This window comes from Ambystoma mexicanum, chromosome 11, assembly GCF_040938575.1.
Source record: "Ambystoma mexicanum isolate Mex_15411 chromosome 11, UKY_AmexF1_1, whole genome shotgun sequence".
Taxonomy (NCBI): Eukaryota; Metazoa; Chordata; class Amphibia; order Caudata; family Ambystomatidae; genus Ambystoma; species Ambystoma mexicanum.
This window is the reverse complement of record NC_090934.1, coordinates 1,192,126,801-1,192,150,105: the sequence shown is the minus strand read 5'-3', so window position 1 is coordinate 1,192,150,105 and position 23,305 is coordinate 1,192,126,801. Positions and strand designations below refer to the sequence as shown.

At 49.0% G+C, this 23,305-nt stretch overlaps 1 long non-coding RNA gene across 1 annotated transcript in view; it reads left to right on the top strand.

The window, feature by feature from the left end:
* Positions 1-1,969: 1,969 nt before the first annotated feature.
* The window catches only part of LOC138504218 (uncharacterized), a 581,329-nt gene continuing 559,993 nt past the window's right edge, over positions 1,970-23,305 (top strand). The window contains exons 1-2 of the long non-coding RNA XR_011279807.1: positions 1,970-2,050; positions 2,176-2,264. This is a non-coding gene — a long non-coding RNA (uncharacterized lncRNA). The remainder of the gene's footprint in view (positions 2,051-2,175; positions 2,265-23,305) is intronic.

The following is a 23,305-nucleotide window of genomic DNA, read 5'->3' as shown; positions in this document are numbered from 1 at the left end:
TACCTTGCACTTGCAACCCTCTGCTGTCTCCAAGCCCTTGTCCTCTGGGCTCCCTACCTTGCATCCTGCACCTCTTCGCTGCCTACAGCCCTTGTCCTCTGGGCTCCCTACCTTGCATCCTGCACCTCTTCGCTGCCTACAGCCCTTGTCCTCTGGACTCCCTGCCTTGTGGCTTGCTACACTCCTCTGCCTTACAGCCTGTATTACACTTAGCTACCTACGGCCCTGCTCCTCTGGGCTCCCTACCTCGCGGCCCTATTCTTTTGGGCTCTCTGACTGTCGCCTACTACTAATCTCTCTCTGTCCTGTTCTTCTGGACTCCCTGCCTTGCAGCCTACTACAGACCTCCGCAGTCCACTACAGTTTGCCTGCACCTAGTACCACTCTTGACTGCAGACCTGCTTCCTACTTTGCAGCCCTTCTGTTTTCCTGACTGCTGCTCCCTTGTTCTCTTCCTAGAGTCCTCTGTACTCCACCTTAGGTTATCTACTTCAGTCTAACTGCCTTTCCTTCATTTCCTTCTGCTAGATTGCTCATTGACTTCCTTTTCGCTGGATATATCTGTTCTTGTCTTCTCATGTGTCTTATGTAATCCCTTTGTACAGAGCTTGCCTGTTGGTTTCCGGCAGGCAACCTCTGCCCCTTCCCTGGTCCCGTTTTCAGTGTTACAGACACCCACTGATGTTGTTCCCAGCCATGAGCATACAGCGTGGGCCTCTGTGATAACAATCTGTGCAGAAGGCTGGAGTTTCCTAAGATTCGTGGAACACTCTTTCCCATTTCAGCATACACCCCAAGAGGGAATCCAGTTTGTTTGTACCTTTGCATCTTTTGCCCCTTTTGGCTCCCAGCTACAGTTTCCTACTCTTCTTTCTTGTTGAACTTCCTGCTGTGTGTGCTTATCTGCTACCTTACTTCAGCACAGCCACCCAAACCCTACCGGGGTGCCCTGTGCCACTCTTGACAGAGTGCCATTCCTGACACACTGGCAGGAACATCATCAATTGGATAATGCCAAAGACATCAGATATATTGGACTACAATTGATCAAACCACATCTGAGAGGTGGTGACAGAGAGTTGAAACTACACCAACAGGAAGCTAAAATGATTTGCAAATTACGTTGTCTTTCACTCGGCCTCAATAAGGAACATGAGCTCAATGTCTTTTTATAAAGTAGCACGAGATACCGTTAATCTGTTTGTTTTTAAATATCAGTATCAACCAGGGCATGAATATGTAATACTATTTCAATACATGAGCTACATATGCTCAAATGGTGTAATTTTCGGTTTACTAAAATTGCGGCACTTTTCATAATCCAAATACGCCTTACATCGTGCATGCTAGCAATAACAAGCACTAGGATATAGATAAAGCTCCCATAATCCAGGAGATATGTGTTAGTACACCATACATTATATTACATCATTTTACCATGATTATAAATACATCCACCCTAAATAGTGATAGACTCCTGGCATAGTGACATGGGCGCTCACTGACCAATGGGCTAATTCCCACCAGCACCACATGCTAAACAGGCTGAGTGCTTCATAGACTATATGCACCCTTTTCGAGTTGATTGCAACGGAATATGTATGTTACAGCTAGATGCATATGGGCAAGATACACAGCTCTTAAACTATAATTTCCTTACACTTTCTGGTCTCCTAGCAACCTAGGACACGTGATGTGCCACATGACCAGGTGGAACTAACGTTGTCATACATACTGACTTAGTCAGCCGATACAGCAGACGAGCGCCACTGTGGAAAACAGACTTACAAGGGCCAGATCGGTCTATTTACGAGTTATATACCATTAAATATACTGCGCGTATCACCTCAATAACAATGCTAGGCAGCAAGCTCAGTTTCAACTGATAAGACTTCCGGATTCTCCTTGATCTCCTAGCAACTCAGGACACGTGATGTGTCACCTGACTAGGAGGTAACCAATACGTTGTTATAGTTATGGACTCTGTCTGCCAATGCAACAGACTTGCCCGACGGCGTCCACCATTACTTTTTCTTTTGGAATCTTGCCGGTAAGCCACGCACTGACGCACAGTATGTGCGCCCTTTACAAACAGCTCTAACGAGATCATGCAAAAAACGTAGATTGGACCGGGGTATGACCCACATTAATTCACCATGTTTGAATATTCTTCAGATTACGGCGCTATTATTCGAGAAGAAATTACTTTGCTGCCTATCCATGGCGAATACTCTACATTCTCTAGTACGACAACTTATTTTCAGGTAAATGCTTTTAAAGGCTTAATAACCACAAAGTCACATTAAAAAAATCTCCTTGGAGGTATGTGCAGATAACTGCATACCATTTTCATTTAGAGACTATAACATTGCTCATATCTATGTCAATCACCTTACAGCTAACCAAGCTTAAGCTTCAAATGCCAGGTTGGCTCAGAGGTTTTCACAAGCGCCATTAAGAGAGCACTTACTTTTACCGTAATTCAAAAGACCAATAAAACCAGCAATACGTACAGACCCAGGATCACTCAATGGCCCTCATTAGGACCCTGGCGGAGTGGGTTTCCGCCAGCGCTAATCGCGGCGGACCCGTCCGCCGTACTACGAGTTCCCTTAGCGCCATGGAGGTTTTCTCCGCCTGGTTTTGCCGGGCGGAGAAAACCATGGCGCTAAGGGACCTCGTTGTTAATTACGCCGCCGTATTTTACGGCGGCGTAATTAACTCCTTCCCCACTCCCATTATACCCTATGGGGCAAGAATGGGAATGGGGAAGGGTAAAATGGGGATTGGGGATTTACCGCTCCGCCAAGGTCGGCATGGGGTGGTAAATCCGCCAATCCCCATGGCGCTATCGACGGCTTTCCGCCGTGCTTCGCGGTGCATTTAGCACCGCGAAATCCGCCAGGGTCGTAATGAGGGCCAATGTATCAAGTACATATTTTTCATTTGCCAATGAGCACGTAACGTTCAATGGCCCTCATTACAACACCGGCGCTAAACCATGGCGCTATTAGCACCATGGTTGGTGCCGGTGTTGTAACAGGTCCGCCATGGTTCAATGGGGAATTACCACCCCATTCCAAGATTGGCGGGGCGGTAATTCCCCATTGAACCATGGCCCTTCCCCATTCCCATTTTCGCCCCATAGGGCTCAATGGGAATGGGGAAGGCGCTAAGTACGGTACCGCAAATTGCGGTACCGTACTTAGCACCAAGGTCCCTTTGCGGGTCCCTACTTTAACGGCTGGTGTAGAACAGCCGTTAAGGTCGGGTCCTGCAAAGGGACCTTGTAATCAGGTGCTAATGGGTTAATGGCGCGGCAGACTTTTACGGCGCCGTTAACCCATTAGCGCCAGGGTCGTAATGAGGCCCAATGTATTTTCTTGAAATAGCACTTACTTACTATAAAGCTATGTGGCACTATCCGACTAACCCAATGCATACTATCCTGCCCCTATGGTCAGTCTAAACTGAAATGGTTTCAGTCCAACACTGAACTAACACCCAGGTGCAAAATCTTTTCTTTTGAAAGAGGATGCTATAATATGTATTTCTAATCAATTGAATGTAAGCATTTTACATATTTTGTGCTGAACATGTTTATCAACTTTGACGTTGTTCTTGCATTTTTTAATTCTTTATTTTCACTCTGTCCTTTCTCTCTGTGTTTGCTCCCCCCTTCTTGTTCCTTAATAGGAATTGCTAACAAGCAATACGGCCAAAACCAATATAATTTTTGTATGAATTCAGTACTACTATTACGCCCTGAAGACGGCCTAGTCAGGTTGAAACACATGTTGGCGTTGAAACACATGTTGACGTGACGTAGTGTTCTTTGTGATCAATGAGGCAATTCACAGTTGTATATGATACTTATTAGATACTTATTTTTTGATTGTGGCAATGTACAGCTATTAAGAAGATATTCATGTTTTGGTTGTGACTAGGCACAGTTACCTAGAAACGTATATGTTGCAATAACACAGCTATCAAGCAGGATATGATCAAATGTGTATGATTCAAATACTACTTTGATCAGCAATATTCCAAGTGTATGAATGAAATACTACTTTTAATTTTGATTTTCACCAGACATATGTCTGCATGTCAATGCAAAACTTTATTTAACTATTTCGTTTCCAACTTGCAATGTTTTCAAATCAACCCAAGCACATATCCAAATGTGGTAAAACATTAGGATTGCCTGAGCGCAGTCTGTAAGGTTAGCACCTCCCATACACACAATCCTAACAAAGGTGATAGTGGAAGATCACCAGACTAACCACACGGCTGCAGCCACTTATGCAACCACCCTATATATCAGGTATTTCTCTATTCTAGTCGTGCGCATTCACGATTATTGGGCCGTTTTTCCACAAAATTCATGAACTTCTATATATCCTGATATACTCTCCTGCCAGGCATCTTTCACTGTATATTTTCTGTTCTTCTACCTTATGGATTCCTGCTATACTTCCCTGCCAGGAATCACCCCTTTATGGTTCTCTCAGATCCCCTGGTGTACTCTCCTGCCAGGTATCCCTTTCCGAAAAGCGCTCACTGCCTGATGCGTATCTTTCACCAGGTTGTTTCTACAATGTTCACTTTCCTTTAAAGTATAACGCAGTTGTACGTCTTCACTGTTTATTGCTTGTTGACTCCAGGTATCACTTACTCCAACTTCCCCCTTATTGATGTTCCACAATTGGGGGTTTGTTCAAGTTCTGTCTGTCAACTTCTTTATGTCTTTGGACAATGGTTGTTCCAGGTTTCCCCAAACTGACAGCTCATAAAAGGAGAAGTGCACAACTTCTTCCCTTTTATTTCTTCTGTAGTGTCTCTTACCTTATGGAAATGCAGATTACCAGTTTCCCCAAATTAGCCTCTCATATAAGGAGATTTGTACCACTTTTCCCTTTTCCTTCAATTCTACTTGGTTAGTATTTAAAATAATTCCCCACGTGTTTGTTAACTTGTTGGCACATCCCGGGGCCCCCAACTCGTCTGGGTTGACTCCCCAAAATAACGTGCAGCTGCGGCAACTGCTTTCCGTGGGGCAGGCTTACCCTTCCAGGCAGAGTCTCTTTCGGTTCCCACATCAGCTTTTCACTCTTTCACCGATGGAACCATTGCCATTCCACAAGACCACATCTCCCCCGGTCCTGCAGCGACTGTCTCACTTCTAGCAGTCCCACCTGGGCACCCGCTGAGACTTTACCAGAGTTCCTCTCCTCCGGTGTGGAACGCCTCCAGGCATCTTCTTCCTTCAAGGCTCGTCTCAGCACTGGCGTAACAGGCGCCCCCGCACTCCTTTGGTGCAGGCGGCCTCGCCACCACATGTCCTGGGAGGGGGGCCTTCTGATTTCTGTACAAAAATAATTTCTTTATGAAAGCAGAGTGACTACAAAAAGAAACTATTTATTTTTGAAGTCTGAGGGCTCCACCCACCACAATAATTGGAAGCTCCTAGGCTGGAGACCTCCATGTCATGGAATGGGGGAGCTCTTAGTTTCTTTTTGAAGTCCCTCTGCTTCATAAAGAAATTATTTCTATTATGGTTCGGTCCTTAATGGAAATAATTTCTGTATGAAGTCGGAGTGACTATAAAAAGAAACCATTTATTTTTGAAGTTATAAGGCTTCCCTCAAATCCCATGATGTGTGTGAGTGCATGGTGAAAGGGTGCACACTTAAATGTATAGGTGGCTGCCTGTGTCAGTGCATGTGAAAGGGTGCACAATTAAATGTATGGGTGTGCGTGTCGAGTGTACGGTGAAAGGGTGCACACTTAAATATATGGGTGGCTGCCTGTGTGAGTGTATGGTGAACAGGTGCACACTTAAATGTACAGGTGGCTGCCTGGGTATGCCTATATGGTGAATGGTGAAAGGGTACACACTTAAATGTATGGGTCAGTGTGCGTGTGTGTGTTTGTGTGTGTGTTGAATGGTGTGTGTGCTTGTGTTCAGGGGTGCAACTAAACCTAAATTTCAGGGGGGAGTGCTAACCCGTCAAATGTTGGGAGAAGTGATAACTTCACAGGCAGTGGGAGAGGGGCAAACTTATTTGTGTGGGGCGTCTAACTTCTTTATGCATTCTAATAAGACTATTCTAGTGCAGCTTCAATGTTACAAGCAGTTAACTCTCTCCTTTAACTCTGAAAGCACCCATCTAGTTGGAAAACTATGGGCAAAAATTTAAAATGGTGGTGTCCCAGGTGGCTTCTGAATGTCTTAAAGGGTCTACATTTTGACACACAAGCACGAGTGCGATTAGACGAACAGGAGGACATGACTAATTTGATCAGGGTCCTTAGGGGGGTAAAGCAGGGTTGTACTCTGGTCCCACTTTTGTACAATATATATATGGCAGACCTCCCTCTGTGTTTTAACTCAGTGGTTGGGTGTTTTCCAAGAATCAGCAATTTGTGATACTCTGTATGTTCTATGCTGACGACCTGGTGATGTTCAACCACACATCCAGGGGGCCACGAGCCATGTTTGACATTTTAGTAAAATATGCAAATGAAAATGAGCCTACCATTAATATAGGAAAAACAAAGGTATTGGTGGTTGCACCTAAAAAAGGTCAAGTTACCGAGTTTTGATACTAGCCTGGGGACACTAGAATATGTGGAGTCGTACCCATACTTGGTTCTGCATATGAGCGCTAACATGTAATATATCCACATAAAAGAGGCCAAGGCAATAAAGGCTGGCCGTCTGACCCACTTTTTAGGAAAATTAGCAAATGAAACGGCCGGCTATTCCCTGGAAGGGATAATTCACATATTCACCCATTTTTTTTGCCCCATGGTTCTATATAGCAGCCTCGAGGGCCTAGCCATGGAAGATCTTAAATGGTTGGACACTATCAAGGGATATTTTTGGAAACAAATATTAAAATTGTTCCCATCGACTCCCGTCGAGTACCACAGATTGGAGTTGGGGCTGGTCTCCCTGAAGGGCCAATTGTTGGCTAGGCAAGGGTGCTTCATATAAAAACCTACTTGTAACCTAAATGCCAACTATTGGCTGTGTTGGGGCCTTGCAATGGAATTGGCCCCAGGTGCAACGGAGTGGAATTCTATCAGATGATTACCATCATGTATGAGAGCATTGGCTGGCTACCCGAATTCAAACGAGGTACTAGATTTTCCACATTAAAATATGTATTCAAAAGTAAACTTCACAAATGGCATTGGATGAATAATTACACGTATTTATCCACATTGGGCACTTACAAGTACGTATATAAAGTCTCTCATCGGTTTCTTCAAACCCAAAGATAGCTGCGCCAGTGTCCTAGACCCGCGGTTACAGTATTTCTTAGACTGCGGACAAACCAATTACGGCTGCAAGTTTTTCTTGGTGCAACGGTGAAGATCCCGGTTTCACTTAGGCTTTGTCAACTATGTAAAGTCCTGTGGGCTCTGGAAACTGCAAAACATGTATTTACCGAGTGCAAATCGCTTGGCCCGGCATACATGACTATATTGGGTACTTTTGTACACGACTATGACTCAAAAAAACAGGTGGACCTTTGGATGACTGCCTTAATACGAAGTCTGAAAGAGTGCAAATTGCATTACACAGATTATGGCGTGTTATTGTAAAAGCATTATTTAACACTAACGGAGAGGGGATTGAGTAATACATTCTTATTTTTAATGTTTAATCAATTACAATCAATTATAATTGACTAGCTGATTTACGTTTGGACTACTAGCCATTCTCTCAGCTTCAATCAAGTACCTAACATGGATGATAAAGGTGTCATTTTAGAATGTTAGAATAATTATTATTATTGTATTTATTTCCTATTCCTAGTCGAATTGATTGTATTTGGACTTAGATGGCCGTATTTTAAATGTATTCTAACTGTATTTTAAACGTATTGCATTGCAGAGTTTGCACAACATAACATATTTTAAAACAATTTGTTTTATACCGTACTTGGCACGTAAACGCTGTATATGCATTGTAATTGTAATTGATGTGATTGATTTTCTTAGTGTAAGTTTTTGTAAAAGTTCTTTGAACTAAATACAAATAATGAAATAAAAAATAAAGCACCCACTTATGGACTGCTGTGAGAATTAGTGGTCTCCTGTCCCCTCGCTACCCTTCAAATCACTTCCCTGGCATGCAAGTACTAAACCCACCTCAAGATTTCAATTGCCTTACGAATTATGCATTTGAATGCAGGTACTAACAGTAAAATGCTTTATGTTAGTAATTGCTGGGCCTTTGTTAACAGTAAAACCCAGGTGCCGTTTAACATCTGTGTCCTGTTCTGTCCGGAGTCAACATAGCCCAAAATCTCAAGGGGAGGTGGGGAGGGCTGAAGTCCAGCCAGCTCAATGGTGTTGCGCCACTACTTGTGTTTAATCCCTTGGTTACTTATTGGTGATCTTTATTATTCATAGCCCTATTCTTCCTCGTCCCAGTACTTGTGTATGAGGCACTACATGGTCTACATTGTGAAGCCAGTTGGACATGTTTTCATTGTGGCATGGAATTCTTAATAGCAAAGCATTATATTAATTAAAGCATTAATGTTCCTGTGCACTGTTGATGACTTGCATCTATTGGATTTTTAGATTGGTGTTATCCTACAAAACAATTGCAAACACTGTGGCCTTATAGCCAATTTTTCACAGAAAGTGTGTTGTATAATGCATTAAAACACATATTTATACATTTCTCCTAGTGCAGTGTGCGGCATTCCCCTGCAGCAGCACGTTGGTGCGTATTGCGCAAGCGTGGTAATGTAGGCCGGCGCGTGATTTGTTGCTGAGCTGGGGGGGCACTCAGCATGGCTCACAGGGGAGCCCCCAAATGTTGTGTTACGCCACTGCGTCTCAGTGAATCTGCCTCCGCCTCTGGGTGCGCTTTCTGCTCTGCAATCTCTACAGCTCTCCTGTCCTCTCCCTACTGCTTGCAGGTGATTTTCAAGTTTACATGTCCCATGCAGCTGATTATGAACCTGACAAATGGACCACAGGTTATACTTGGTATTACTTTCATTCCATATTGAGTCCTTGCTCCTCTTCTTCCTCTCAGTACTTGAGACGTTCTGGGACTTGGAGTCCAAAGGAAGTGTAGGCTGTTTTATGTTACAGTGTTGGATACTTTTAAATGTATTTTGGAGGTGTTATGGGCATATGAATGTTGAATAGAGTTCTGCTTGGAATTTTAGAAGTGGGTTTCAGGGATTTACAATTACAGGGTTGTGAATAATGACAACATGCCAGTAGAAACTCCGGAATCAGTGTTTCTTCTTCACAGGAAAGGGAAGACTACTGCATCTCTCCTGTTGGAGTTACCACTTACCCCCAACAGCCATCTCCTCCCATGTGATCCACCCCCAGGATACCACCGCCAGGGTCAGCAAGATCAGGTAGCGGATCCCTTTCCCTGGCCACATGGGAAGAGACTTTTGGGGTTCAGTGATGACTCCACAGGATTCATCACAACTCCTTCCCTCCATGATTAAAATCTCTTTTTTCACTGCCTCCTCTATCTGACCTCTCTGCCACAGCCCAAGCCTCATTCACTTTACCAGTGACAAATAAAACGGTACTGAGCGACGCAGCACAGCACCCTGCTCTCCAAAAAGCTAATCTAAGTTCTTTAATGTCTGGTTGGAAATATTTACTATTCATCAGGGCACTCTGTCGGTCTTTATGGCTGTCATTTTATATGCCAAAATGACTACAGGGCCTTCAGTTGAATAAGTGGATGCGTTTGTTATCATTCCTTTTAAAAACGCCTCTTCTTTTGTTCCATAATTGCGGCGCCAAACCCCCTGCCAGTCCTCCCCTTAATTAGAGAGAGGCAGCAATCATCACACTTTCACCCCCCTCCCTACTCAATAGCTCACACTGCTAAGAGCAAAGGCATTTTTTCTACTGCCTGAAGCTCTCCAGATAGGAGATGAATCATCTCATTGTGCGTTATACTACAGTGTATATGCAAGATCACCATTTTTTGTTTACTGGGGGATAGCCATTTGAGGTTGCTGCAGAAAGAAGTAGTGATACAGACCACTGCTGTGGAATCATAAGCTCATTGATGCAGTGATACAAAACTACCACTAGACGTTGGAGGCACATGGTGGCACTGATACATACTGTTGCTAGAAGTCCCTGCTGAGCAAGTAGCAATAGGGTGCAATACCTCAGTCCATAACTAGATGCCCTTGCAGAGTCATCAGCTGTGGAATGCAGTACCACTGATTTCTACTAGATGCCCGTGTGGATTCAGAATCCATTTTGCACTGCTTCTGAAAATGGAGACAAATAATTCATAATGTGCACAAAGCAAAAGCAACGTCAGATTCTCGTTAGGAGGAGCAGAGTGACCACCGACAGTGCCCTGGCTCAGAAGCTGATTGTGAAGACAGCAGGGGCTCTGCCCAGCCTAGCCCCAACCCACTTAAAGCCCTGCCTAGGGGCCATGATGCACAACGATAAGGGCAGTGTGAGCCCATAGTGTGTTACTTGTCAAAATCACTCACAACTACTTAGTGATTAGGAAAAAGATGGTAGACTGTTCATGGGTGGCACAACACTTCAGATATTTCCTATGGGGATGGACATTTCACACTTTCACAAATCACAAGCTAATAGTAAACTCCAGCTTTGAGGCCTGATTTAGATGAAATGGGGAAAGCACCTTGGCCAGGAATTTGGGATGGGTGCGCAGAAGTACTTTATTGTTGTCAAAGACTGAATGGTTCTCACGACAACTGCGCCCGCAGCAAACTAATCCTATGTGCAGATATGAGAGCCACCAGCAGAACCGACCTGACCGTGTGTCTTGATATTGGGAAAATCTTCTTCGGGACCAGCCCTTGGGAGCAAATATTACCCAATTCAGCCCAAAATACAGGTTCTATTGTGGCGAGTAGTGAACCCATGCTAGTGACAAATGACACCTTCAAAAAGTTTTAGTATTTATTCTAAACAGTGAATTTCAGCAACATCTTGGGATTCAAGTTAGAGAAGATTACAAAGCACAAAACTTAGAGAAATGCAAAATATAGAGAAACATAGAACTTAGAGAAACATAGAGAAACACAGTCTTACGCCCCTTCAATCAGCACTGGGAGACCCTGGTCCTCATAAACTAGCTGTAACAAGCCCCGCTCAGAGGACAGCACTGCAGGGTGCTGACAGAGCAACAGGTTCCGGACATTCGATTTTGCTCGAACCAAGTCCACAGATCGATCTCCCACCTGAGTCATGTGGGCATGCATTTTTATAATCTTGTGCTGTCAGTCCATGACGCACAGTTCTAGAACCTTCCCTGTGCAAAATATAGGCTTGCTCATGGAAAACCCAACTCTGTGAATTTCCACTGTGCTCCTTTCCTGTGCCCCTCCCCTCTTGGAGCCCATCTGCGCGAAAGCTCAGGAATGTCTTATCAGTGCCTTCCCAGAGAAAAGAAGATTAGTTTACGAAACCATGCAGGGCTACAGTTAGAAAGTCGAGATGAATTAAGCCTATGTGAGCAAGCTCTAAAAGGCATGCACTCATAGCTTAGTGTTCATAGCGCTTAAGGCTGGCTATCTAAGCGCTATATAGGTGCCATAATGTTCCAAACACTCCAATAATGTCTATTAGCTACAGAGCTGGGGCCTTCGCCCTGCCTGTCTATCTACAATGCATAATGTGACCTACCACCCCTACTAGGCCTGCATATTCCTTGTAGCTCACTACTGCGTAATGGAAGTCCTACAACAGACTACTGTCAGCATTTTTGGCACATACTTTGAATAAACTATTGGCTTTCAGCGGCTAATGCTGTCATCTAAAGCCCTGATTGGCAAATTTGCAATTTTGTGTATCACTACACTCCACCCCTATTCAAAGTGTGTGCGACAATGCTGACTAATACCCATCAACATAGTATGTAGTGCAGTGATAAAGACCTCGGGGCTTTGCAAGAGGTTTAAGCAAACTATCTTCTAGCGGCTAGTCAGCGTGGCATGCAAGGTTAGTAAAAACACTACCTAAACAAAAATGTACACAAAGTGAACAGTGACATATACCCTTGCCAAAACCTGGCCTACACAAAAAAAAAAAACCTACACAAAGTGAACATGGACATTTACTCTAGCCAAAACCTGGCCTACACAAGAATACCTAAATAATTATTATATAACTGATTGTCAGTTAAAAAGCAGCATGCAGTTAGAATGTCAAGGCAATCCGGTGTAGTCTAATCTACAATGCACTATTGCATTTATGTATGGTTACCAATTCTAAACCTGGCAGCCTTTCACTCTAGGGGCCTACCCTCCCCCTGATCCCAGGGCATTCAACGTGAGTATGGGCTGTGTGATTAGACACTTCCCCCATGTATCTGGAACCCAACCAGAGACCATCTAATTTCATGAGCAAGGTGGACCCATGGGCACCAGGTTATCTAAATGAAATCAATTCTACTAATTTATATCAAAGCATGGCATGTGTTATTCATGCAATCAAAAGCAAGCGGTTTGATCCATATGTTTGCTGGTAACTAGCTCTGTGTGCCAGTGGGTTGAGGATGGTCGCCCCCACTCGGAGCGAAAAGCCAACACCCGCTGATTAAACGTTTGCCATAAAATACATTGTGCGTATTTAGCAGTCTTGTTGACCTGCCTTATGGCAGAAAAAATGTCTTCATAACTAAAGTTTTGCCATCTGCAGTGGTTGTCAATACTTGTAGCAGTGTTGGGCGTATCAATGGACCCCACTAGGCCAGAGGTTTTATAGCAGAGCTGGCATCAGAACCCATAGTGGCTAGTTTATTGCGCACAGTTTCTATGTCAAAAGCGTATAAAGCTCCTGTTACCCCCCGCTGCTTCCGCAATTAATGAATCTAGCTCCCTAGCTACGCACACTCTAGTGATGGGCCATAGGAATGGACTCCATTTGTAGCAGCTTGGTAGTACTAAGGAAACATTGCTTCGTGATAAATCTATGTCTAAGTGTATCACTGTAATAATAGAGGTGTGCATTACCAGCCTACAATTTAAATGTTGCATTACTACTGGAAAATCTAACATGTTCACAGTTTCTACCTTGTGTGACTTGGAGAATACCCTTCTCCAAGTGGGATGTCTACCACATACAATATTAGTTTTAGCTACAAATATCATACTACCATCTGGCAGTGGCTGTTTCATCACACCATTGTGTGAATTGCATTTAGTCAAGTTATAGTCCATAAAATCTTGGCGAGAACACTCGCTGCAGTTCTTGGTCAGAAAAACAAATCGTTGGATCCATTCACTGAAACATTTGGGCCTAGGATTTCATGAGCACCAGTCATATGAGTCAGTGACAAAAGATGCCCGACAATGTGCCACGCCAGTACGCTAGCAATTCCATGTGGATACTCATTTGTAGCGCTTTTCCAAGGAATTATATTAAATGTCTACAATCAAAAGGTGACTCTTTGCATTAGTGTGCTGGAGACAGCTGTCCCCACAGAAACATGAAACTGGTTGGTTTAACACAAACCGTGTCACACACTGTGTCATAAAATCAAATATCAAGTCAGTCATGTTTTCATTTACCCACCTTAAGGCTGGCTGTAAAAGTATCCAGTGTTTCAAAGATTACCATCTCAAATTGGAGCTCACACACTTGGCAGCATTACTTCAAATTAAGAACCTTAACCTACGCATAGCTGACTTTGGTGTGCGCACTCATTTTATCTCAAAATATATTACGCTCCTGCTTGCATAATCCTGCTGCCCCAACAATTCATAAATCATTTTCCTGCCTACGTGCAACGTAGTAGTTTTAGAAAAGGCAAAACATCTCTGGTTAAAGCAATTCAGTTGGAAGAGCAAACATTTCGTTTTTTCAGATTCATCTCAAAAAGTGCATTTAAAAACCATTTTTCAATGTGTTAGCATTGAAGTGCTGTGTCACACAGCTGTTTGTGGTGCATGATGTCACAGTCCACAACTCATTGTCCACAGGCCTTTAAACAAGAAAGGCAAAACATATCAACCAAGTTATTTCCAGCAATTGAATCATTTGAATGTGCAGCATCAAATGTTTGATAACTAGCCAAGTCTGCACCGTGCCAGTTCAGCAAAAGTTATTACTCTGTTGAACACCTCTCGCAGGATGCAGAACAAGTGTCCTCATACGTCATGCATGTTAGCAGCATTGAGTGCGGTGCAGGACAGGTTCAAAGTTCACATATCATCTCGCAGTGACTCGCTTTCTCTTTGAATGCGTCTGCTTGACTGATCAGTGTCACCCGCAAATTGCACACATCTACCCCAATCATGGCACGCAACTGTCTTGGTTTTTTGCCTAGGCAAAATACAAACAGAAATGTTAGGATTTCATCAAAAGTACAATGTCATTGTTCTTCACATTAGGATGTCATCAAAACTACAATATCAGTGTTATCCACCCCTTCCCTTAACACCACCCCCCACCTTGAGCAGAAGTCTCCTCAGGTAACTACACACTTTATCATTGCTACACAAATATTTGTCACCCGTCTGCATGTTACTGGGGGCTTATTTGCACTCAACCATACGGAAATGCTTTTCTTTGTCTCCAAAGCGATCACGAATGCCAGGCGCCAACTTGCTTCCAGTGTTTCATGATTTTGATTTAGGTTGCCCTGCTGGCATCACTCCATTTTTCAAAGGTTAAGAGGGTAATTCATAGAAATTCGCAGAAAAGTGTCGCAAGCGGCTGGCGCAGAGTGTCCGCTTGCGATTGTCTGCGCCAGGCACGTGCGCGAAAACCGATTTCTGCACACAGCGTATTCATGGATTTCAGGCTCCCAAACCAGCTGTGGCGCAGAGAATCGCAGCGACCCTGCAGCAGCGCCAGTAACGCCCCCAAGAACGCCCTCGCGCAAGGAAAAGCCATCAAAATCGCTAAATCATCGCAAAGGGCTGCGCGAACCCTGGACCAGTTTACCGGGCTGCCAAACAGCAAACGCCAAGCGGGGAACGTGCATTTCAGGGGTGCGCGGGAAGTTGCATACGCGATTGCAGCAGGGTACGTGTATTTCAGGGGTGCGCGGCAAGTTCCGCACGTGATAGTCCCAGTGCGAGCAGGGTACGTGTATTTCAGGGGTGCACGGGAAGTTGCATATGCGATTTCAGCAGGGTACGTTTAATTTCAGGGGTGCGCGGCAAGTTCCGCACGTGATAGTCCCAGTGCGAGCAGGGTACGTGTATTTCAGGGGTGCGCGGGAAGTTGCATACGCGATTGCAGCAGGGTACGTGTATTTCAGGGGTGCGCGGCAAGTTCCGCACGTGATAGTCCCAGTGCGAGCAGGGTACGTGTATTTCAGGGGTGCGCGGGAAGTTGCACACGCGATAGTCCCAGTGCGAGAAGGGTACGTGTATTTCAGGGGTGCGCGGGAAGTTGCACATGCGATTGTCCCAGTGCGAGCAGGGTACGTGTATTTCAGGGGTGCGCGGGAAGTTGCACACGCGATTGGCCCAGTGGGAGCAGGGTACGTGTATTTCAGGGGTGCGCGGGAAGTTACACACGCGATTGTCCCAGTGCGAGCAGGGTACATGTATTTCAGGGGTGCGCGGGAAGTTGCACACGCGATACCAGCAGGGAATGTGTATTTCAGGGGTTCTGGGGAGTACTACACGTGAATTGGCCGTGTGGGTCCTCCCAGGTGTACGCTCCACAACCTCCACGGCCCCTGCAGGCAGCCCACACCACGGGGGACTACCCTGCAAGCCTGCCCATGTCCCGTAGGCAGCCCATTCACCATGGGCATGCCCCCCAGCCAACCCACATGTCACCTTGCACTACTGATCAACAATGCATGTCTCCCACCACCCCCACCCCCCAGCAGTGCAGGGGCAGCCTCCACCAGGCCCCCACTCATGTCCCCTTGCACCCCCACCCCCCAGCATCCAGGGTCACCCTACACCAGGCCCCCACTCATGTCTCCCACCACCCCCACCCCCCGGCAGTGCAGGGGCAGCCTCCACCAGGCCCCCACTCATGTCCCCCTGCACCCCCACCCCCCAGCAGTGCAGGGTCACCCTCCACCAGGTCCCCACGCATGTCTCCCACCACCCCCACCCCCCAGCAGTGCAGGGGCAGCCTCCACCAGGCCCCCACTCATGTCTCCCACCACCCCCACCCCCCTGCCACCATGGGCAGCCTCCACCAGGCCCCCACTCATGTCCCCCTGCACCCCCACCCCCCAGCAGTGCAGGGGCATCCTCCACCAGGCCCCCACTCATGTCTCCCACCACCCCCACCCCCCTGCCACCATGGGCATCCTCCACCAGGCCCCCACTCATGTCTCCCACCACCCCCACCCCCCTGCCACCATGGACATCCTCCACCAGGCCCCCACTCATGTCTCCCACCACCCCCACCCCCCAGCAGTGCAGGGGCAGCCTCCACCAGGCCCCCACTCATGTCTCCCACCACCCCCACCCCCCTGCCACCATGGGAAGCCTCCACCAGGCCCCCACTCATGTCCCCCTGCACCCCCACCCCCCAGCATCCAGGGTCACCCTCCACCAGGCCCCCACTCATGTCTCCCACCACCCCCACCCCCCTGCCACCATGGGCATCCTCCACCAGGCCCCCACTCATGTCTCCCACCACCCCCACCCCCCAGCATCCAGGGTCACCCTCCACCAGGCCCCCACTCATGTCTCCCACCACCCCCACCCCCCGGCAGTGCAGGGTCACCCTCCACCAGGCCCCCACTCATGTCTCCCACAACCCCCACCCCCCTGCCACCATGGGCATCCTCCACCAGGCCCCCACTCATGTCTCCCACCACCCCCACCCCCCTGCCACCATGGGCATCCTCCACCAGGCCCCCACTCATGTCTCCCACCCCCCCCACCCCCCAGCAGTGCAGGGGCAGCCTCCAGCAGGCCCCCACTCATGTCTCCCACCACCCCCACCCCCCTGCCACCATGGGCAGCCTCCACCAGGCCCCCACACATGTCTCCCACCACCCCCACCCCCCTGCCACCATGGGCATCCTCCACCAGGCCCCCACTCATGTCTCCCACCACCCCCACCCCCCTGCCACCATGGGCATCCTCCACCAGGCCCCCACTCATGTCGCCCACCACCCCCACCCCCCCCCTGCCACCATGGGCATCCTCCACCAGGCCCCCACTCATGTCTCCCACCACCCCCACCCCCCTGCCACCATGGGCAGCCCCCACCAGGTCCTCACAATCCCCAATCATGTGCGTAATGGTCAGCCTCCACAGCCAAAAAGCCCTACCAAGTAACCCATTCACCCACATGGAAATGGAAATCACATGTTACACCCCCAATGTTCATGAAGCTAATGAACCCATGTCCGTCACACACAATTGTTGCAATTGAATGGGATAACACACAACATGACATGCATGAAACCAATGAGATGATACCACACAGTGAAGTATGCAAACAAAATTGTATTGAAAAAAATAAAGAATGCTAAAGAAAGAAAACAAACTACAATGTGAATGAGAAAGAATAAGCTGCATGTCCGTATAAAAACACAAAACTGGAAATCCAAATCGAAAAAAATGTTGTCCAAAGTCAAATGTAAAAAAATCTCCATGCAATAAAGAACTATGTACAAAAATAACAAGGGTCCATGAGCCCAACTGAACAAAGGAAACCTACTAAAAAACCTACCTAAAAATCAACTATTTACAAAAAGTGGAGCAGTGTCCGTCGACTCCAAATCATAATACGAAAGAAAGGAAACCTAAAACTAAAGAACTATATACAAAGGCGGCGGGCAAGTCCAGCGGCTCACTCCGTGGTGTCCCGGGTCAGGGCATCATCGAACTCCTGTTCGATGTCCCTGAGGCGGTCCAGTTCCATGGCCCCGAGGGTCCGCAGGGACGACGCTGTGTCCTCCTCCAACCCCCTGCGGATTGCCTCGAGGCACTCGGCCCGCCTCAGGGCCCTCCGCATGGAGTTCTCCGCCCTGACCATTGTGAGCCGCGCCTCTTCCGCCCGCCGCCGCTCCGCACCTATGGCGTGGCCCAACCGCTGCCGCACGGAAGACACTCTCTGTCCTGGGTCCCCCTGCCCTCCGGCCGATGCCTGCCCCTCCGATGTCGAAAGCCCCGAGCCTTCATGTCTCCCACCATGTTGCTGCTGCTCTGCCTCTGCCCGTGCACTGCCTCCTGCTGCCTGCACATCCTCCGCCGGCTGGGGTGCACTTGTTGATGTGGCCACCCCTGCTGGACCTCCGACTCCCGACTGTGGCAGGGATGCCTACTCCACCAGCCTGGCCGCACCGTCAGAGGCAGCTCCACAGGGCACCCAGGTGACTGATGGGTGGGAAGATGGCACAGAGGACGACTGGCGCGTAAGGGGTCCAGTTGAGGAGGGGGTCGGAGCAAGCCCCATCAGACAGCGGATTCCGGCCTGGGTGACCTGTCCCAGCAGGCTAACGTGGTCAACGAGCCATTCGAGATGACGTGCAGTCTCTCCATGAAAAGACTGCAGGTCACCTCGCATGGCCCGTTGACGCAACGCCACACCAGCCAGGACAGGCTCAACCCGGACCTGGATGGCCACGTCCGCAGGCAGAGGAAGGCCAGTTGACGTCAGCTCATCCCCTGCCTGAAAACGGGTCTGGACGTAGGCATCCCTGCTGGTGCAAGATGATGCAGGGACAGGATCGGGGACAGGATTGCACACAGGCACCTCCGCGGCCGCCTGTGCTGCCTCCTGTCCCTGGTCCTGCACTGCACCACTAGCACCAGTGGGATCCCCACCTCCAGACCCCGTCTCTGGTGCTTGCGCGGCCCCCTCCTCCACCAAACCCCCCACCAACCTGGATGACTCCGTGCCATCTTCCCCTGTTGGGCCCTGTGGGGTCCCAGCTGCCCCTTCTGCTGCTGAGGAGTCCAACTGCAACCTCCGCCTCTTGGACCTCCCCCCGGCAGCTGCGGCCTGGGACGCGGCACCGGACTCCTCACTCCCCGACGAGATGACAACACGGGAGGGGAGCCGGGCGTTACGTCTCCGGCTGGTGGTCGGATCCCCGCCGCTGTGCTCCACAGCACCTTCTCCGCCCTCTTCATCAGTTGACGCTGCAGACAGGGAGAAACAAAACACAGGCATCAGGGCACTGTACAATGGACACATACACGCATGACAGTTGCACATGAGTGGCATTGGCAAACCTCAGACATGTCATCACAATCCCCAACACACATGTCATTGCAACTGGCACACATGAGCCATACCACAGCCATATCGCAACTGCCACCACCATCCCTACACATGCATCAGCAGCCAAAGGGGAGCCAGACATCACCTGCAACACAGGAAGTGCACCACACATGTACACACACCACCACACTTGCATGCATGTCTACACCTCTGCCAAGTGTCGCACTGTTCAGACGGGCATCCATGTCACATCTGCCAATCAGGCTTCCACATAACGCTGTCACATGCATCCATGTTGCATCACTGTTGCACCCTTGACAAATACACACACATGCACATGTACACAGTGCTCATACATGCAGGCGAAAACAACATACATGCCTGACATCACGGACATGTCTACTTACATACGCATTCATCCAAACATGTGTGCACGCACAACTGCATTTGCCATGCAAGCCCACACACACAAGCACCATCCATGTCTCACACATTACAGCCCTCGCATGTGTCAGCCCCACGGCCCTGTACACCCCCACCCATACTCGACCCCATACAAACAGATGTGCAACCGGCACAATGGCGAATGATCACCACACGCACTGCTCACAATCAGGATGCATGTACACTCACCGCTCGACTCCAGACCGGTCTGCTTCTCTAGGACCTGGACGTGGAGCACTGGGGATATGCGTTCCAGGACCCCCATCTGTTCTTCCGACAAGTGGCCCCGGCGCCCCTTGGCATCCGCTGCCTTCAAGAGGCGCCGGCCCTTGTTCAGGGTCCTGGACCTGAAGTCCTCCCAGCGCTTCCTGACATGTTGTAAGTCCCGGACTGCCACCCCCTCCACGTTGATGGCAGTCTCGATGTCAGTCCAGATCCGAGTCCGTCCTTCCTTGTCGGCGCGGGAACTTCCGAAGAGGGCATCATACTGCCCCAGGACTTGCTCCACCAGGACACCAACTTCGGTGGCACTGAAGCTGGTGCCCCTCTGCCTCTCTGGCCGGGGGTTGTCAGTGGTCACAGATGGTGTTTGCCCCGACATGACAACCCCAGAGGCAGGAGTGGGTGGGCAACTGGGTCCTGGGGCTGGGCTGTGGAGCGATGGAATTCCTGTCGGGAGTCTTCGGTTCCAGCAGGGGTGGTCACAGCAACAGCACCCCTGGTTGATGTGCAGGCAGCAAATGGCAGTGCACGTGGGCAGCAGGCAGTCAGGCAGCAGCAGATGGCAGGTGGGAGCGTGCTCGGGGCTCTGGGGGGCAGTAGTTCGGCCTTCTGGGCAGGAGCGTGGTCTTCCGTGTGCTTACGCGTGGCCAGCTTGGTACGGAGTGATTTGGCACGTGAAAATCCTGCACGTCAGCGTGAAAACCGAGGAAAGGCCCTTAGCGCGTAAGCGCGTCAGCACGCATACGTGATTCTATTGGACCAAAGGCCCTCAGCGCGTAAGCGCGTCTGTGACGTGAGCCGCACGGGTGTTTCCCACACAGCACGTGATGACAGAGCACACGTGGAAAGACTGCACGTCAGAGTGTCATCGCGTGTGATTGGTGTAAATGGCCGTACACGCAGAAGTGACAAAGCGTGTAATTGGTGGAAATGGCCGTACACGCAGAAGTGACAAAGCGTGTAATTGGTGGAAATGGCCGTACACGCATAAGTCACAAAGCGTGTAATTGGTGGAAATGGCCCTAGCGCGTAGACGCCGCGTAAGTGACGCTGGACGTGTGGGCCTGTATAAAAGGTACGCGTAGAACACCATTTCCTTGTACGTGCTTTTCGTGGAGAGCGAGTGGGTGAATTCTGTACTTCTTGTCGGTTCACACGCGATTTATTTCACGGCGTTTCAAGTTCGTATTCCCTGTTACCTCTGACAGATTTTTCTCCTTTTTCTCTTTTACTGGTTTACCTGGGCCTGTTCCCTCAAACAGTGTTCCCTTCTACTGTTGTCCTGTCTCCTCAGACAGCGTACATATCTTCTTTTGGCAGGGGTGTTGCCAACCAAACGTGCTCCTTTTTCACGCTCTTTTACCTGGCAGACGGTGAGTCACGCACGTATCTAACATCGGTGCTTGCCCCGTGTGTAGCCTACCCCTTCAGAGGTCATTCTAGGCTGCGTGTGACACGCATACGTTCATTCTTGTGTTACTGGGTGCCACAGCGTAGGGCAGGTTTTTCTTTCTGCACACGTGGTCTAGGAGGGGTTGCGTGCACGTCATCTCCCTTTTTTGGGGCTCCTGTGCATAGCGTGACCCGTCATCTTTCCCCAGGGGTTACAATCAGCCTTGCAAGAGCACTAGGGTACAATTACCATCTGGTACCCAACCCCTTTGACCCCCAATTGCCCAGGACAATATTTTACTGCCACTCCCATACGCACATTAACATCAGTGCCATGGCTGGGAGGCGAGGATTCCGTAAGGGTGGCAAAGGTGGAAGAGCCACAAGTGGTGGCCGTGGTGGATCCAGTAGGGGACGTGGTCGTTACTTGCAGGGTGAGCCTGTCCCCCCATGTGTGGAGGACCAGTCAAGGGCACCCATAATCCCCCCCCCTCCCGTTTAGGCTGATGTGGCTGACACCATCCATGCTCAGCCCTTGTTGGACCAGCCCATTATGGCACCAGACCTGGCTGACTCCATGGCTGACTTCCAGGTCAGCAGGCCTATGACACGTGCGCTGGGGCAGCAAGGTCATCTGCTGCACCAAGTAGGCAGGGCGGAGAGGCTGCAGGGGCAGCTGCGGCTCCATCCACCCCAGCCCTCACACACCCAGCCCGGACAGTGTCGGTCCTAGTCCATGCTGCTGATATACCCCCTGACACCATCACACTAGAGCCAGTGCCTGCACCAACTCCCATGCTGAGTGTGCAATCCCACACTCCTGATACAGAGTCCACCAGGGCCCCTGCCCCTAGTGTCCAGAGCGGCGCAGGACACTCAGGATCACCACCACCTTCCAAGCGGAAGAGGAAGAGTGCTCGTCCGGCACAGGCTGATGCCCCAGACACGGCTACACAGTCCGGCCCATCCAGGAAGCCCAGCTTCACGGATGACGAACTGAATGCACTTGTCGAGTATGTGTCCGCACATGACAACGAGATGGTCATTGTTGCAGGATCCAAGACCACACCTGCACAACGCCAGGCACACTGGCAGACCGTTGCGGACATCGTAAGTGCCCTTGGAATCGTGAGGCGCACAGCCAATGATTGCTATAAGTGCTGGAATGACCTAAAGCGCAGGGCAAAGAGTAAGCTGGCCTCAAGTCATGCCGCAACTCTAGTGACTGGAGGTGGGTCTCCAGTAGTAGACATGGAACTCACTCCACATGAGTCAGTCGCTGGGACCTACGTCACGGAGGAACAGATCAAGGCGTGGGAGATTTGGCTGATTACGAGGCATTGTCCGGTGAGTGCACATGCATGTGTGTGTCATCCATGTGCATGGCGTGTGTGAGGGCTTCTGTTTGTGTGCCAGGTGAGAGTGTGTGCGCCTGAGTCGTATGGGTCAGCCATGTGCTTCATGCAATACATCCTGCGCAGCTGCATTTGGCCATAGCTGTATCCCTTCTGCCAACAGTAGACATCTAGCCCAACTGCACGCCAGTTGCCCTTGAAGTGTCACCTTGCCACAACATTGTTGCACAATTTTCCACTGTTCATTTAGTCAGATTTTTTACATTCCACCACTTTTACTAGGCATGTCGCAGTCCTCTAGTCACATGTCTGACATGGCTATGGTAAAGTGGAGTGACTTTGTTACCTGGATATCATTTGTTCAAACATGTCCCTGTGCAATTGCACCATTTCGGACTGGCAGCTCCAGGTGAAGAATCTGACCTGTTTGAATTAGAAAAGCTATTACATGCGGGAACTGGACAGAATGAATAGGTGCTGCCCTCCTCTCCATCTTCACTCAATAGCAATGGTACATGCCATCTGTGTGATGGCATGTGTGTTTCACCTGCCAATCACAGGCCAATGTGTGATGCCACTGCCAGGCAGCATGCAGAAAATGTGTTCATCTTCAATCTTGGTCTCATCAGTGTGTGCCATTTGCCTGCCCTTCATACGCATTGAGGGTGCATGCATGGGAGGGTTTTAGTCATGTGGGACATGTGTCAAACAAGTACTGGTTCTCTTGCTTC